Source organism: Neofelis nebulosa, chromosome 14 (assembly GCF_028018385.1).
Source record: "Neofelis nebulosa isolate mNeoNeb1 chromosome 14, mNeoNeb1.pri, whole genome shotgun sequence".
Classification (NCBI taxonomy): domain Eukaryota; kingdom Metazoa; phylum Chordata; class Mammalia; order Carnivora; family Felidae; genus Neofelis; species Neofelis nebulosa.
The window spans coordinates 15036867-15056335 of NC_080795.1; the positions used below are offsets into that span (position 1 = coordinate 15036867).

The window sequence follows — 19469 nt, forward strand, 5'->3', positions numbered from 1 at the left end:
GACTTAAACCTAACCATATCAATACTTACATTATTAAATAGTCTAAACATATAATGAAAAGCAGATTTTGAGACTGGGTGAAAAAGCAAGACCCAACTATATGCTGACTATAAGAAAGCCATTTTAAATTATAAAGACAGAGATGGGCTAAAAGTAAAAGGCTAGAAAGAATATACCATGTAAACACTAAACATAAAAAAGCTGGAGTAGCTATATTAATATCAGACAAAGACTATTAGCATGCTTTAAGACAGTGATATTATTAGAGATAAAGAACATTTCATAATGATAAAAGGATCCATTAACCAAGAATACATAATAATCTTATATTATTATGGGACTAATATTATGGGACTAATATATTATTATAGGACTAATAACACCTTAAAATACATGAAGGTAAAATTGACAAAACTTAAAGGAGAAAGACAAATCCATACCTCTAGGTGAAGATTTCAATCCCCCTCTTAATGACTTATAGAATATGCATACAGAAAATCAGTAAGGATAAGGAAAATTTAAACAGCATTATCAACCAACTACCTAATTGGCATTTATAGCACAACACACTCAAAAACTACAGAATACACATTCTCCTCAGATGCACATAGGACATTTACCAAGATAAGTCACATGCTGAGCCATAAAATAAGTCTCAATAAATTTAAAAGTGTTAAAATCAGGGGCACCTGGGTGGCTCAGTCAATTAAGCGTCTGACTTTGGCTCAGGTCATGATCTTGCGGTTTGAGGGTTCAAGCCCCGCATCAGATTCTGTGCTGACAGCTCAGAGCCTGGAGCCTGCTTCAGATTCTGTGTCTCCCTCTCTCTCTGCCCCTCCCCTGCTCGTGCTCTGTCTCTCTGTGTTTCTCAACAATAAATAAATGTTAAAAAAATTTTCTTTTAAAAAATTAAAATCATACATAGTGTATCCTCTGCAAATAGAATTAATATTGGAAATATATCTGGATAACCCTACAAATATTTGGAAATTAAATAAAATACTTATGAATAACCCATGAGTCAAAGAAGAAATCAAAAAGAATATTTTAAAGTATTTTGAACTAAAATAAACCATGACAAAAACAAAATATGTGAAAATTTGTGGGATATAGCTAAGGTAGTGCTTAGAGGGATAGTTATAGCTTTCAATAATTAGGTTAGAAAAGAAAAAAATCTTTAAATTTCCATTTAAGGGGTGCCTGGGTGGCTCAGTCACTTAAGCATCTGACTCTTGATTTTGGCTCAGGTTGTGATCTCATGGTGGTGAGACACCATGCCCCACACTGGGCATGCCCCCACTTTCTCATGCCCCACACTGGGCTCTGTGCTGATCATGGGGTCTGCTTAGGGCTTAGGATTCTCTCTCTCTCTCTCTCTCTCTCTCTCTCTCTCTCTTTATTCTTTCAGCCCTTCTCCTGCTCACACACATGCCTGCGTCTCTCTCTCTCTCAAAATAAAAAATATAAAATAAAAATAAATTTCCCTTTAAGAACATTAGAAAAAGCAAATTAAACTTAAAATATGTAGAAAGAAGTAAATAATAAAAATAAAACAGGGAATCTTTAAAAAAAAAATGGGGGGGGGGGGAAGAACCTATGAAACATGGAATGGAAACACAATAGAGAAAATCCATAAAATAAAATCTGGTTTTGGGGGGGGCGGAACAAAAAAAAATAAATTTCTAATTACATTGATTAAAAAAAAACAGAAATCACTGATACCAGGAATGAAAATGGACACATCACTACAGATCCTACAAACATTTGAGGAAGAGTAGGGAAATATGAATTTTATGCCAATAAGTTCAACAACTAAAATAAAAAGGGAAAATTCCTTGAAATATACAAATTATAAAAATAGACACAGAAGTTGGAGATATGAATGGATTGAGGGCAGTGAATAAAGGAGAGAGTAGCATCAAATGTAGTCAGAGAAGAGGATAGGGATCGGGTAATGTAGTTTTGTTTGACAAGGTCAGAGTTTGGATTTAATTCTCAGTTAAAAGGCCACTGACAGATTTTAAAGAGCAGTGGTACAATCTTATTTCAGTTTTTAAATATCACCACTGCTGTGAGCATAATGATTACAGAAGTACAAGATTGAAAGAAAAATGACTGAAGAAAAAAGAAAGTTAGGAAATTATTTCAGTACTTCAGGCAAGAGATAATGTTGAACTAGAACAACATTAGTGGAGAGGGAAAGAAGTGAACAGATACAAGATATATCCCCAGCATGTGTCACATATCATAGAACCAAATATATATATATATATATAAACATTACTCAACATAAGAAATGTCTTCCAGAAAATTTTTCATTAAAGCAAATAGTATTTTCCCATTGATTTCCAGGGATGTTTGTTCTCTGAGAAAAATTATTTCCATATATGTAATAAAATTGCAATGAAGAGTGAAGCAATTAAAATATTCAATTTCTCTGATAGGAAAAAAATGGAAATACAAGAAAATATTAATAGTGACTATCTCTAGATTATGGTCTTAATGTCAATTTTGCCTTCTCACATGATGCTTATGATTTTCAAAATGCTATTATTTTTTAAAGACTGGACAACATTTTGGGTCATATATTTTTAAATACTGGACTTATTTTTTTAAGTTTATTTATTTATTTTGAGAGAGCATGAGAGAGAGAGAGTGAGTGTGCAAGCAGGAGAGGGGCAAAGAGTCGGGGAGAGGGAACCCCAAGAAAGCTCTGCAGTGTCAGTGCAGAAACCTAAGTGGGGCTAGAACTCACAAACTGTGAGACCCTGACCTGAGCAGAGAACAAGAGTTGGATGCTCAACCGACAGAGCCACCGAGGCACCCCTGGAGTTAATTTCTAAAATATAATAGTAAACTACTAAAACATTAGAAATAGTGCTAGTTCTAGGGGAATTATCACTTGATTTGTTCTTCTGAGGTTATAGTTCCCATTGAAGATGTGATTAACCTTAATGCTTTAGCATTTGACTATCTTTTAAGCAGCATTAAGCCATCATAAATTGTGTACATTTTCATAATTTTACCACCACTCGAACTTTTTGGCTTCTGTCCAGTAAGAAATCTTACCAAAGAAATACCTATGCTATTTATTTTAGTATCTTTAGGATGAGTTGAGAGATAAGTAAAGACTAAAATAGCCAGCTATTATTTCCCAATCTATAGCACTAAACAGCCAAAAAAGTCTGTCCCTTTCCTAACATAAATATGAAATTCATCTGAAGGCAGGCTACTGGCTATGAACCTACATAATGCCCTCAGGGGAAAAAAAAGGCCTTATAGAAATTCTTGACAGCCTAGAATTAAATAAAAGCTAATGTCTCAGTTCATTTCAACCCAATGTTCTTTTTCCTTTTCCTCTACCTCAAACATGCATATTCTCATTTAGAGCCTAGAATCAAGCTATAATTGAACCAGCTATTAGGAATAAGTTTAATTTCAACTTAAACAAATTCTTATGAACATGTACAAATGGAGTGGATAGAATCCTTTACCTCTATTTTGTGCATGGTAAGAATTTATACACTTTTTTATTCTATAGTTTAAAAATGAATTTTTGGAGTAAGGGATATTCAATTTTGCTCTACTGCCTACTTATGGACTATAATCTTAACCAAGTTATAGTAACACTTATATATATACTTATTGCCAGGATCAGTACCATACCCGTCACATAATTCAGTTGCTATTTTTATAGATGTTTGTGCGTTTGTTTAGCCAAAAATCAAAAATATCATCCTTGAAAATGAAAATACATATACTTTAGATTCATACAGATGTTACATCTGAGTTTATGAATATAATCACCATACATTCGGTTTTTGAGTTGACTCCGTTCCCACTGTAACCATCATGTTTTTCCTCACATCCTGTAAGATACTGCAACTGGTTGATGATCACATTGTAAAGCTATTATGCAATTATAATTAACTTTACAAAACAGCTGATTTGGGTGGTGTATACCCTGTTGACACGGACATTGTCCACATCACACTGCTTTCCTTGTTGACCACATGTATCCTTATTCCTTCCAGTGCTTTTCATTCCTGCTCCCAGCAGGTGTATTCTTCTTCAATAACATTTTCTGCCATCTTGCTCTAATCACCAATGCCTTGTAGCACAATATATCTTCCATCAGGCCAAAATCAATCCCAAGAGAAGAAAGGTTATGTGGATTTGATAAATTTGAGGACCTATAGTGCTTTACAGTACATCTATAGATATGAGTTTCTATAAAATAAGCTCAAGTTTTTCCTTCTCAAATCCAAGTATTTACAACATCAGGCTTTTCTCCAAGTCAACCTGTATCACTGGTTTGCAATTTACTGTGGAATCTCCTAAGAAACCTCTACTTTGGGTTGTTAGTGTATTGTGCATAGGAAAACAAAACCTTATGTAGTAAGTGTGCCACCAAGATTAAACAGGGCTCTTAAGCATGATACAAACAATACTGTGACATTTGCCTAACTAAAAATAGTCTTTAACTTTGTATCAGAAAAATAATGTCAAGAAGTAATATTTCTGCTCAACTATAGCACTTCCAAATTCAACTCTGTGTATCTTTATCTTCAATTTTGATTCCTTTTAATTTTCCTTAATTAATCATTTCCCACTGATATCCCATCGAAGAGATTTAACATGCAAAAACTTAATAGACCTACCCACTCAAGTGTTATACCAGGTTTTGACAGTCTCGACCAAAATAACGATGCTACTTTTTTTTTTAACCGAAGAAATTAAACTTGTTTTTCTCTGAAACATTGATGAAATAAACTCATAAAGATGACAATCTTACTTTAGATTACTTATTACCTTGTGTTGTAACTAATGTAAAAAAAAGATGCAAGTTATATAGCTGAAAAATTACATTTAATAATGAGGCATTGTAGACGACAATAATTTTGTGGCCATAAACTATTTAAATTATGTTTCACAAAGCATATAGCACTCACAAATAGCATTAGCTATTAAATAATGAAACAATTTAATTTAATAAAACAATAGTAAAAATGAATAACCTAAATAAGATTACCCCAATTGTCCCCTAAATCCTTACTACTCAAAGTATGATCCATGCATTTTTCTCACTGGGTAGTCTATTAGAATCTCAGGCCACACCACAGAACTACAGAATCAGAATCTTTAATTTGACAAGATCCCCAAGTGGTTTATGTGCATATTAAAGTTTGAAAAACATTACATGAAATGAAAATCCATTTAACTTAGTTGAAATTGTGGTACCAACTCAAAATATCAGAGTACCAATACCACTGAGTTTCAAAAAGTATTCAAAGGCATCAGCTAACTGATATTTTAATTCTTAAACATCAAAAAGCAAACAAGTTTTGATTAATACTGAATAAAGTTCTGCTTTACTTATTAGGATGACTTTCCGAGAATCTATGGCTTCTATGGTTTGTAAAACTTACATCTCTTTATATTCCAGTATCTTCTGCTGTACAATGTGAATTTCTGCTGTTTTGTTAAGAAAAAGATAAAAATCGTGAACTAGATTAGAAAGTTTATTTTTTTTAATTTTGTTAATGTTTATTTTTGAGAGAGAGAGAGAGAGAGAGAGTGAACGGGGGAGAGGCAGAGAGAGAGGGAGACACAGAATCTGAAGCAGGCTCCAGGCTCTGAGCTGTCAGCACAGAGCCCGACGCAGGGCTCAAACCCACGAACCACGAAACCAAGATTATGACCTGAGGTGAAGTCGGGCGCCTAACCGACTGAGCCACCCAGGTTCTCCAAAAGACTTTATATTTTATCATTAGTAATTCGTTTTCCTCTTCAAAATCTAAAAATTGATATTTATCTCCAAAACACAAGCAAATATCTATATTGGATTTTAGAAAACGAAAATATTGTTTTACTTTATTTTTTAGAGCACGAGACGTTAATATCTAGAACCTACAATATAGTTATGTCCTAAAATGTTCACAGGAGCCATCACAGGGCTTCAAGAACACTGAGGACTTTCTCCCTCGCCCTAAGAGAAGGTGATGGCTTAAACTGAATCAAAACAATAAAAGAGTCAAGATAAGAGCAGTTAGCCAGACATTGTTCTCTCATGAAACTTTTCCAAATAAATGTAGTTACTTTTGAAAGTAACTAGAACCAAAAAACTAGAAAATTATGCTTCTCACCCAAAATCTTTGCCTCCTCTGAGATTGTGGAGGTAGACCAGTAAAGACTGGCTGATTTGGGGCCCATCATGGCAGATTGACTCAGGATTGGATTCGTTTACATTGATATATAATGTTACCATCACCACACCAATCCTTAGACAATATGCAAGGGGGCCAAGTCAGAATTATGCTACCTGCAAGAATACTTTTAAAGAGGAATTTTCAAGGAAGCACAGCATTAAAAAACAAAATACACTGATTTGATGAAAACCTTTCATTAAAAAGTCATTAAAACGATCAGGTCAGTACCACCAACTGAAACAAAAACCACCAGTTGAATATATGGTGCCTTGTGCTCAAATACAAAGGTTCAGTGGCTCTGAGATAAAATCTAATTGAAATTTATTTAAAATATGGACAAACACATATGTGCATTGCAATATAATGCATTACGTACACATTAAAATACGTTGGTAATTAAATATGTTTCATTTTATAGAACTTAATGCAATAACATGCTAACCTTAAGGAGGTCAAGGTTCAAAAGGCCATTTCACGGTAAAAAGTCTCACCAAAAATGACCTTGCAGGATTTGAAACTGACTGGCTCTGTGGCGCTTGCTATTAACTTGTTTTTACCTTTGCTACCTAAATTGGCTATACCTTTCTGTTTTTCAGTGTCAAAAGTTATCAGCATACTTCTGGGCTTAGAGAATTATATTTATATACTAATAGGGTTTAATAAAAAAAATATCCACAGCCTGTTGAATACAGTATCATAATGGGAGCAGGGCTATTATTTTAGACACAGGTGTTTTCATAATTCAATGTAAACATCTCACCAAATGGGTGTCCTCTCTCTAATCTGTTTTCTTCGCATCCTTATTCGTTCTTGTGACTTCAACTTTGTGTTAAATAAACTACATAGTTACCCTAAAGTGTCGTTATAATTTCCATTGAAAATGTCCACATGTTTACCCATGGCCACATCTGACTTACTCCCCAAAACAGAACTCATTCCTCATTCTTCCATACAACAATTTTTACTGTGTTCTAGGAACTCTTCTAGACACCGGAGATACATCAGTGAATAAAACAGACAAGATCCCCTGAGCCCATGGGGCTTCCATTACCAAGGGGTGGTGAGGTGATACCCATAATACATAATCACAATGTACACTATGTGAAATGCTGGCAAGCAAAATGAAGAAATTAATGAATCTTGGGAGGAGACTAAATAATATAAAGTGGACTGAAATTGTAAAGAAGGTTGTCAATGAAGGACTCACTGATAGTAACTTTTTTTTTTTTTAATTTTTTTTTTCAACGTTTTTTTTTATTTATTTTTGGGACAGAGAGAGACAGAGCTGAACGGGGGAGGGGCAGAGAGAGAGGGAGACACAGAATCGGAAACAGGCTCCAGGCTCCGAGCCATCAGCCCAGAGCCTGACGCGGGGCTCGAACTCACGGACCGCGAGATCGTGACGTGGCTGAAGTCGGACGCTTAACAGACTGCGCCACCCAGGCGCCCCATCACTGATAGTAACTTTTGAGCAAAAACCTGAGTCAGGAAGAGTGGATGAAATCTGGTACACAGGTGGAGGGCTTGGCTATAAACTGGCTATAAACTGGAGCACAAATAGCTCATTTTCAGCAATAAGCTAGAAGGCTGAGTATATGGAGTACAAGTGTGGGTAGGTGGGAAGATGGGTAGTAGGAATATGGATATTCTCTTCCATTTGCCACTATTTCCTCAGTGTATTGGAGTAGTCACTGCTAAGAGTGAGAATGGGGCGCCTGGGTGGCTCAGTCGGTTGAGCGTCCTACTTTGGCTCAGGTCACCATCTCGCGGTCCGCGGGTTCGAGCCCCGCGTCGGGCTCTGGGCTGATGGCTGGGAGCCTGGAGCCTGCTTCCGATTCTGTGTTTCCCTCTCTCTCTGCCCCTCCCCCGTTCATGCTGTGTCTCTCTCTGTCTGAAAAATAAATAAACGTTAAAAAAAAATTAAAAAAAAGAGTGAGAATACAAAAGGATGTCTTGGAAACATGAGGATAAAGGGAAGGAAATAAAATTAGGACTAGGATCACATTTGATGTTAGAGTGCACTAATTGTGCATTTTTCTTTGGCCCATTCAGTTTTGTGGATACAAGCATGGGATAGGTGGATATTTGGATGTAACTAGGTTTGAGCTTTTGTCAGGCAAGTACACAAAGTGAGACGGTAGCAAAGGAGTTTAGGGAATGCCCAAGGGACTGATGATAATGATTATTATGAGAAATTATCATGGGTAAGAAAGTGAGATCCTGAGGGGAGGGAGCTGTGAAAAAAGGGTAGAAGGATCATATGATATAGGTTCCCATAAAACCAATAAATTGTTGGAGTTGGGTATGTGAGGGAGAAAGCTAAAAATTAGAGCTGAGACTTACAGATTAGAATTCCTGAAACTGAGATTATAGACAGGTGCCAGGTGTTGGCAAATACAAGGTATAGAATATAACCATGTGAGCGAGTGACTGAGATGGGCTGGAGGACAAAATCCTTGGAGAGAAGAAGCTTAAGGAGCTAAAGAACAAAACCAAACAAAACCCAGGATATTAGAGGGATCATTACAGGGTTATTAAGATCACCAAGAATTATGAAATAGTGTTGGGAATAGTGTCAGTGAACCTGGAGTTAAGCACTTCAATAAATGAGGAAAGATGACTTTAGAGTTTGCAGATGACAGTGGCAAGGACTGGTGGATGGTTTGGTGACATGGGATGTGAAGCTAGTAGGAGGAGGAGGGAGGGAGAATGGGCTCGAAGTGGCATTGAGCAGTAAGGAGAATGCTCTCCTTACCTCCATGCCTCGTGGTAAGAGGTTATAGGAGAAAAATAACCAAAACTTGAGAGGGCTCATGAAGAAGCAGTGTCTGAGGGAGAAGCCAGGGCCAAACAAAGCAAGAGGGTGAAGGAAAGAGGTTGCTCAAAATGGACTGTGAGTTCCACTGAAAAGCATTCAGGAACTGGGGGTGGGTGACAGATATAGTCAGAAAAGAGGATGCACAGAGAAATAGAGAAGTGAGAGACGTGATCCCATGAGGGATGAGATCTGTGGGATCAGATGACCTCAGAGTCTGGATTTTCCTAGAGTGACCTATGTAAACAGGATTGGAGTCCACTGTGAAACTGGTTGTGATCCTCTCAAGGTGGTGGCCAGTGGTGACAGGGGAGGGGAGGGGAGTGCTGAGCAAGAAAGGAAGATCCTTAATAGGGCCAAACATGTATCCAACCCCCTTTTTTCCCTCCGAGGCAGCAGGTATCTCAACACGGAAAACCCAAACTCCAGCTTCCTCTTGCTTCTGGAACACAAAGTGGTGCTGTAAGAAATTCAGTCTTGCAAACCCACACCTCAGAATCTGCATTCACAGATAAAAGATATTCTAGAGATCAAGAAGCCCTACCCCTTTCATAGAAAGATGAAGGTATCAAGAGGGGATAAAGAACTTTAGTAAGGGGATGCCTGGTTGCCTCAGTCGGTTAAGCAGCTGGCTCTTGGTTTTGGCTCAGGTCAGGATCTCAGGGCTCCTGAGTTTGAGCCCCAAGTGGGCTCTGGCAGTACAGGAGCCTGCTTGGAATTCTCTCTCTCTCTCTCTCTCTCTCTCTCTCTCTCTCTCTCTCTCTGTCTCTCTCTCTCTCTCTCTCAATAAATAAATAAACTTAAAAAAAAAAGAACTGTGCCTGGGTGGCTAGTTGGTTAAGCATCTGACTCTTGACTTTGGCTCAGGGCATGATCTCACAGTTCATGGTTTCGAGCCCTGCGTGGGGCTCTGCACTGACAGTATGAAGACTGCTTGGGATTCTCTCTCTCTCTCCCTCTCTGTCTCCCCCTCTCCCTCGCTCTCTGCCCTTCCATCACTCATGCTCTCTCACTCAAGATAAATAAATAAACTTAAAAAAGAGAGAGAGAACTTTGGTAAGATCACAAAGTTGGTTACAAGCAGCTGACACTAGGAATCTGAGGCTTTATCCCTGGTCAAATGTTCTTTGTCTTATACAATATTATGATTTGGGAAGGTTACAATTTTAACAAGGAAAGTGATGAGCTATTTTGGAAGATAGTTTTGAATGTTTACATAGTATAAGGAACAATGAGTTTATCTGTCATCTGATAATATCATACAGTATTAATCAGTATTTATGACTTGCTTACCTCTTCTAGGCAGTGTGATGCTTCTTACGTACATTTTCCTTTCATTGACACAACAATCCACGAAGGCAGGCACAGTGTTATCCTTCTCTCACAGATAAGCAAGCACAGTCTGTGTTCCTGCCTGACTAAATGTGCTTAATTCTCTCTGACTTTGTAGACCCGCATAGAGTTAAATCCTCACCAACATGATATTTTGATTGTTCACTGCTCACTTCTCAGCCCTTTCCACACCAGCGGACTCCGCACAACACTTATGGGCCTTTTCCCCACTCTTCCATATCACATGGTTCCTTCTCTGCTCCCACTCTTGCCTGCTTGATTGGCAGTGTCTGCTGGACTTGGGGACAGCCAGGGGTCTGACTGGGGCCCTTTTACAGAGTCAAATAGAGGTTCATTGTTGCATTTTCAAACGCCCGCTGATCATATATCCCACACATACTCTTGGTTACTTGTTGCGAAGCAACTCATTGTCTTTCTCCAATCTCAGCAAACTACTCTTTTTTGCAACCTTTGTTTCTAGCATGGCCATTCTTCTAGAGCTGTAACGCGAAACACTAGGGTCATCTTTTCTTTCTTGCTTTCCCTTGTTTTCTTTCCTCCTCTCCTCAACCTACTGAATTAGTTTCAAATTTGTTTCAAAGTTCTATACGTTGTACTCCATATCCATCTCCTCCCCATTCCAAATTCTGTCACACATTCAGGCCTTCATAGCCTGCTCACTACACTTTTGTAAGAGAATAGTCCTTGATCCTATTTTTCTGCATTTCCATCAATCCTGTTAGTTCTACGGTCAATTGACTTTCCCAGAGCTCAGACCCTACTTCTAAAACCTTTAATAATTGCTTGTGCGCAAGCCTTTTCATAATGCTTTTTCCCAGTTTCCTTCTCAGAGTTCACACTTCTATGCATCAGCCAAACTGAACTGTTTCTGGGACATATTCTTGCTTTACTCCATGTTTCCACTTTTGCAGTCCACTCTCCTTGGAAAATCCACCACTCACTTCAGTCTATCTTAATTGTCACAGACTCTTGAATTCCCTAAACTGATTTGATCTCTACACACTTTGAAGCACCTCAAGAAATAAATCTCTATACCACAATTATGGCATTTCTTCTGTGCTTTGCATTGCAGTTTTTTGTTCATGAGCTGGTTTCAAATATTTGAAGGCCTGTCATGTGGAAGAGAGACTGAACTTGTTCCACAAATCTCTAGAGTAAAACCAAGATTAATGACTAAGTGATACCAACAACAACAGCAACAACAAAAAACTAACAAACAAACAAACCAAAACAGCTTTTAACTCTATGCAGAAAAGAATTTTCTAACATTCAGAGTTGTCCTAGGATTTGGATGCCTCTGAAAGAGGACATTCCCTTTCACTGTAATGTTCAAGCATAGTTTCAAATACTACTTTTAGCAGATGTAGTAGAAAAGACACATAAATTGGACCAGATGGTCAGTAATAGTGCCTTACAAGCTGGTGATTTTGTTTTTAATCTTATGTTTCTAAAGGCACTTCAGAAGCCCAAGGTAGATAGAATCTTGTCATATGTTGGTATGGTCTACTACTGCTTTTTAAAAATCTACTGTTTCTCAACTCTCCAACATCAGAGTAAAAAGAATTCATCTAGACAATAAACTTAGAAAGTTGGGAGTGCAACTAAGAGAGGAGAGATCAATCTTCACTCTTTAAAAAATTTTAACAATACTGTTTTATAAGTAATATCTTGCCCCTTGAATATAAATAAGCATACACATAATAGCCTTTCTATTCCTTGAATAGCCACTTTAAAAATCACTTCTTAAGTGCTTTATAAAATCTATGAAAGGCTCTTTCTTCTATAAAATCTATGAAAGTTTCTCGTATTATTGTCTTTCATAATATGACGACAGAACGCTAAGGACTACAAATATCAACTGTAAAGTAGTTTTACCTCACTTGACTCTTTGCATATCACATACTTAGGACCTGAAATAAATATAGTGCATATGCATACTTTTGACACATAAAGGGATTTTCTAGTATTTCTTTTTATGTAAGTTGATTTGACAACAGTGACAGATGATTATGATAGTCTTGGAACTTTACAGTGAATTCTTTATCAGAAATGTGAATTTCCTTTTAAAATAGAAAGTTAAAAATAAATTAAACCATTGAAGGAAACACTTCTTAGAAAGTAACTGTTTTAATCTTAATAGATAAACAATTTCTAGGAAGAGTCAATGGACACAAGAAAAAACCTAACATGTAAGTAAACACATAGAAAAAATGTTCAGCCACACTAATTATTGAATAAATTTACATTAAAATGATGAGGTACCCTTTCACACCTATTAAATTAGCAAATATTTTAAAAACAGTACTCATTATTGGTGTGGCTACAGCAAATCTAATGTACATTGTTGGTGCTATTATAAATTAGCATAATATTTTTGGTAGTTATTTGGCAATACGTATCAAGATCCATTCAATTTCCTTACTCTTTGACCTAAGAATCTGAAATTTCAGTATGTATCTAATGGAACGATAAAGAAAAGACTGTTTGCCTTGATATCCATTGCTGTATAGGTACAAACAGAAAATTTTCAATTGTCAGCAAATGTTTTCAGATAATACTTCCATCGAGTTAAATATTATGCAGCCATTAAAAAGTATAATTTTAAAAATTATATAACAATACTGAAAAAAATGATAGGCATGTGATTAACTATAAAAAGCAACATTCAAAATAATACCTAAATGATTACAATTCTGTGTAATTTATTCTATAGGGACAAGAATTAGACAATTTTTTTAAAAAATTGTTTACCTGAACTTCACATTTATTTTTATTTTTTTAAGGTTTATTTATTTATTTTGAGAGAGAGGAGAGTGCAAGCAGGGGAGGGACAGAGAGAGAATCCCAAGCAGACTCCACATTCTCAATGTACAGCCAGATGCAGGGCTTGAACTCACAAAGCTTGAGACCATGACCTGATCCAAAACCAAGAGTCAGATGCTTAACTGACTGAGCCACCCAGGCATCCCAATAGAGAAAATTTTATTCTTGTAAGGGTGATATTAAAAAAAGAAAAACAAAACAAAAAAACTGTACCTTTTATGTTTGCTACATTGTCATGTTATTTCCCCGTTAAAGTAAAGTAAGGTCATGCTTAGTCTTACTATGTGGAAGGGATCCGTACCAAGTAGGTTCCTCAGCTGGTCATATCAAACCCCTTGGTGTCAGATTTTTTAGTGTGCATTATAAAGCTTTGGAAATAGGTTCTCTCCAAGCTCTTTCTAATTTTATTATTCCAAGACTACAAATGATATGACAGAAGAAGTATATAGGGAAGCCTCTGTTAATTGAAGACACTCAGCTTTTCCTAACAGTGAGGCTAAAGTATCAGATCCTGAAAGTACCAGGAAGTGGAAGATAAACTTCATTTCAGGCCACAGTAACAGTTACCCAGTATTAGGTGCCAACAATATTCCAGACACCGAACTTGTATTTTAGTTTTATTGCCTCATTAATGGAAGCAATCCTATGAGTTTATTTCTCCATTTTCCAGAGGAATAGGTGGAAGCAAAAGAGAAGATAAGAAATGTGCTTAAAGTCACACATATCTTATTGGCAGGTTTGGAATTTGATTTAGACCTAGCTCCTGCTCATGCTCTTTGCATTATAATAGACTACTTTCCAGAATCATATCACTGAAGAGGAAATATTCCAACTTCAGTCATTTCAAAGTCAGTTCCTATACCAAGCAACCACTTACAAACCAACAAGGGTATCTGGAGTCACTGTAGCCTAACTGCTGAGTACTGGCCTAACATGCTGTTAAAGCCAACGTTTCTGGTGTCCCATGGAATAGACCACTATCTCATGCCCTTGATTATCCACTGATGGAAACCGTTGACAAATTTCTCGCTTTTCTAAGCACAGATGCAAAGTTTGAGGACATTTATTTTCTCTATTCTCACTCTCTTCATTCTGTATGTACCTCCCTGTGTAGTAAAATGTTAACAGTAGTCAAACAATGATGTCAAAGGAGGAAGTATTTAACAGTGTTTAAGAAAATATAGTTCAATTGAGTAAATTTAAACACTTTATTGGCTTCATTCAACAATCCATGAATCTGTCTAGTAATTAGAAGCTTTGAAGAACTATACAAAATGGAAGACTTTTATCAGCAGAAGGAGGCAACAAGACAATTAGTAACAAAAGTGGATTGTTTGGGGCAAGGTCACCTTCCTTTGGGGGACAGCAGGAGCCTATCAGACAGATTACCTCACTAGTGCTGACCAGGAAATTTCAGTCTGACTGGTTAAAATTACATTCCCAGAGAGACTGAAATTGCAATTAGGTTAGGTATTAAGTCTCCGTTTGGTGATGCAGGCTTAGCGCAAGTAACTCCATTTTGTGGCTGTTGTCTCTTTTTTAACAATATCCCCTTGTTGATCAGACTCAGTTAACCAAGAGATGTGATCAAAATTTAAGACATGAGCATCATTCCCAGATACTGCTCTGAAGTTCTCAAACCAATCAAAATCAAATCAGTCAAAGAAAGACTGCATTGAAGGAGTCACTTCCTTAAGCCACTTGGCTTGTTCAATGATCTCATGTAGCTGAGTTTACACTTCTCCAGAAATATTAATTCAGGTGCAATAAATGGTGTTGGTCACAGCATAGACACCTCCTTGTTCAACTAAAAGATAATCAAGGGCTGTCCTATTATCAAGACGGACCTTGGCCAGAAAGCCTATGAATCTTTTGGGGCAGCTATCTCTTTTGTAGAGGATTCTTCCATATTTTCTAGAGTTAAGGAGAAATTCCTGATCACAGCCTCATTTGTACTCATCCCCAAACAGGGAAGTAGGGACGTGCCAAAGGAAGTAAATTCTGAATTATAAATATCTCCTGGTATGACCTTTCTAACTCAGTGATAGAAATCCAAGGGAGTTGACCACTGAGGCGTCTCAGTTTGTTTTCAAACAGGCACAAAGTTAGATAACCTAAGAGGCATTGTCTAGTTTTACACCAGCCAACTAGGCATTCATAGCCCCAAGGAGAATGATAACCACCACGACAAACATATATTCTATTATGGCACAAACCACTCCTGCTAAAGGCGGCATTGTTAACGGATTCTAACGTTGCAGACAGGTCAGTTTTTGATGACAAATCCAGCAGTCCGAAAGGTTATCCCCTTGGCAATGGCTTGAGATATCATTATTTTTCTAGGCCAGAGAGAGGCAAAAATGGACAAAAGAGGCATAAAGACTTCCATGGTGTAAGAATTAGGAAAATGATTGGTCAGAAAGAGAAGGAAGAATGAAAAGAAAAATGTTCTTGATATGACATCTAGGGAGGAAGCAGTCTACGTCGATGTCAGCTACATCTCTTCTTTGTCAGTTTGATTTTGAAGCCTATGATGGCACTCCCTTTTTAATTGGTAGATGTGGTCCCAACATTCAAGGCTCTGAAGTCTGTGGGCTATGTGGGTAGTGAGGAGGACCCAGTATAGTCCCTTTCAAGGAGATTTGGGGGCAGTCCGTGTTCTTAATGATTCCAAAACAGAAGGGTGGGAGAAAATTCTAAAAGTTTGGAGAGACGTAGCCAGACACTTGAGAAAACAAGAAGAATTCAGGATCCATCCTACTTTATAGGTCTATAAAAACCCCTCAAAAACAACCAACAGGACTAGAACCTAATGTATACAAAAGTGCCAATATAGTTTTTCTCTCTATAATCACCCCCATTTTTTTAACCAAGATAATTACACTAAAACTAAATTCTTTGAATTAAACTTGGCCTAATTATTTACATAAGTGCAGCCAAATTGTGATTGACCATATGAGCTCTTTTTATAGACTATTTTGCTAGAACTCTTCATAAGGAATCTCAGATTGAATTCTTAAAAGTCCCAGAGGCCAAGAGGACAAACCAGGACTCATCATTGGATTTTAACTGTAATACCTATAGTTTGGGTGAATTCTCTCTTCTGGTAGTCCCCCCAAATATCCTGAGTTTCCTGGGCATGCCAGGAAGTGACCTTCATTACTCATCTGGTAAGGCTACTGGGAACCTTATAAACAAGATACAAGCAAGGCCAATTTTTCCAAGCAGTTCCTTAAAGCTGTCTGGTCATATGTGAGTCTACATACATCTCTATCAAACGTGATATTCTGACCAAAGCCTTGGTACTGTATAGCCAAAGTTTCCACTTGTATCCTGTTACAAGGAGAACAGATTCTTATTGAACTTAAGCAAATAAATAACTGTGTTTTCATGAAATTAAAATAGGTATCCTATCCTGTTTAATTCAGGAAACTTCCTTTCAAATACACTTCTTAAATGAACAATCTTTTCTAATTAGAATGTTCCCCATAATGGCCATTATAATTCTAAGCTTATTTTATTTAGATTTTGCCATTTTTGTAGCTATTTATAGCTTCTGGGACCATAGTTCTTAGACATAAAATAAGTGGGTGTGCTGGAAGGTGACACACTCAACTCTTTGGAATTTAAGGATGTCATCGTTTTTTTTAGCTAAGCCTTTGGGTATCTCAGAGCTAAACTAATATCTAAGGGGGATGTATTGCTGAGTTAGAGGCTGTGTGGTGTTCACAGTGTACCTCACTGCACAGAAATTTTCTTGAGGTTGGAAGGTGACCCAGTATCAATCTAACCTGTTTCATGACCAACTTATCTTGACAGAGGAATCTCAGAGTTAAGTGGAGAGCACTCTAACAGCTTTTAACTTCTTGACCCATATCCACCAATTTTGCAGCTTTTGGCCTCAAAGATTCCCATTAACAATAACTTTATCTACACAAAACAAGGCAAACAAACATGTGCACCTTGACACACAGCAGTAACCAAGAAAAGCTACTGCAGCCTGGCCAAGAGAAGGCCCTGTGTGTACCACCAACAGTCCCAACGTTGTCTCTGGGACTATGGAAAGGGCTGACAACAGACCCAAAAAATGGGGACCACAGACTGAGATTCCAAACTAATGAGAAACAGTGGACTAAACCACCAGCAGTTCCCAACATGGAATCTGGGGACTGAACCAAGGGCTTTTCCTATCACATAGGGAATTGCAGTCTGAACTATCACAGTTTCCAACATGGACATTAGATCAGGAGCTCAACTCCAAAAGAGCAGAGCTCAGAGCTAAGAGGAACTTACCCATGGCCTTCAGAAATGGCAAGGAAGACAGAACACTCAAAGAGTTCACAGGTATCATGTCTCTGCTTCTTGTTGTCCCCAAAGCCATCAGAAGTTTTCCTTCAGATCAGGACACAGCCATCAAATCTGTTAAAAAAACAAGCCTTAACTGAGTAAATTTAAAAATCTAGGGGACTTTATGCAACAATTCATGAATTGGCAGCATCCAATCCAGTAAACAGAAAGAAGCTCTGAAGAGCTATACAAAATGGAAGGTGTTTATAGACAGAAGGTAGGACAAGGAAGTTAGAAGCAAAGAGTAGATTGTTTCAGGCAAGGTCACCTTCCTTTGGGGAATGGTGAAGTGGAGGATATCAGGCAGATTAACTTGCTATCTGTTGACCAGGCAATTCCAATCTGACTGGTTAAGATTATATTATTGAGAGGTGGAAACTACAATTAGGTTAAGTATTAAGTCTCAGTTTGGTGATGTCGGCTTAGCACAAGTGAGTCTATTTTGGGTCTGTGGTCTCTTTTTTAACACAGTGAAATCTCAGGCAGCAACCGATTAATTGGCAAGGTACTAAAGGAAGTAAACTATTAAAATTCCTGAACTCACATAATTTAGGTAGCCTCATACTCTTCCTTGGAGGAACATGTGATGTCAAAGTTCTCTTTTCAAAAGATAAGAAAATATCTTATAATTGTGTGATCATGGGAAAAATATTACCTGAAATATCTCTTTTTAAATTTTTAAAATCAGGGAGGATTAGAGAAAAATGAGAACACATTAATTTGCCAGACCACTAGAATAATGGATTATCCCTGGGAAAATTTTAAGGGATAGCTTTAAGTCATAAAACTGTTAATAAGTGTAAATGTTTAGAACTTGTTACCTATTTGGAAAAGAATCAAATATAAACAGGCTCAAGAAGATCTATGATAAGATAGTAGATAATTATACATCAGGTTAAGGGTAAAATAAGAAAACTTTGGAGGAATTTTGGATCTCAAAAATTAAGGCAGCCACATCTTTCCACAAAACATAGTCTGATGCTACTGCTAGAAACATGACTGGTGAGCATAGCGTGGGCCCAGTGCTGCAATTCTCATGCCCGTTTATGCCTATGAGTATGCAGATACTAGCAGTTCATATATATGTAGGAATTTACTTTTATGTGTATATTTAAGTCAGCATAAATGTGTTGTTTGAAATGTGTGTGCAACCAGGTAACCAGAATGCTTTACTTGTAACCTATAAACTTCTAACACATTCTGTTCCTTTCTATTGCTTGATATAGCATTCTTTGTAAATGTCGATTGTTTCTTTTAGCTGTGAATCTTCATCTCCTCTTTGGAAGCCCACGTAATGTTTTAATTAATAAGCATTTTTTTTAGGGTAGTTTTATGAAACTTGAGCAGAAAGTACAGAGTTCCGGTATATCTTCTCACCCTTCCCACCTCCACACACACTTTTCTCCTATTATTAACATCTTGCATGAGTGTGGCATATTTGTTACAACTGATAAGCCAATATTGTTACATTATCATTAACTAAGATCCATAGTTTAAATTAGGGTTCATGTTTTTTATTGTGCATACCATAAATTTTGACAAATATATAATGACATGTATCCACCATTACAGTATCATGCAAAATAGTTTCAAAGCCCTAAATACCCCTAAGCCCACATGTTTTAATGGAAGAATTTGCCTCTCACAGCTGGCTATTGGTTCAGCACGAATGATGACATTGCACCCAAGCAGATAGCATGTTGAACCTTTATAAAGTAGTGAAGAAAAGCCAATAGAATTCAAAATATTGGAAAGGTCAATAACTATTCCACGTCTTGCTGGAACAAGTTGGAAAAGATGATGAATGAACCTAAGATCTTCGGATATCTCACTGTTAGAAATGAGAGATTTTTCCTGCTAAAGCTAAGCATGATACCAAGAATTGAATATATCATTTGATAGACTCCAGAGTTCTAAAACAT

At 37.1% G+C, this 19469-nt stretch overlaps 1 long non-coding RNA gene across 2 annotated transcripts in view; it reads right to left on the reverse strand.

The window, feature by feature from the left end:
• Positions 1-19469, reverse strand: part of LOC131494957 (uncharacterized) — a 232257-nt gene that overhangs the window by 180085 nt on the left and 32703 nt on the right. For both annotated transcript variants that reach the window (XR_009253679.1, XR_009253680.1), the window contains exon 2: positions 17494-17619. This is a non-coding gene — a long non-coding RNA (uncharacterized LOC131494957). The remainder of the gene's footprint in view (positions 1-17493; positions 17620-19469) is intronic.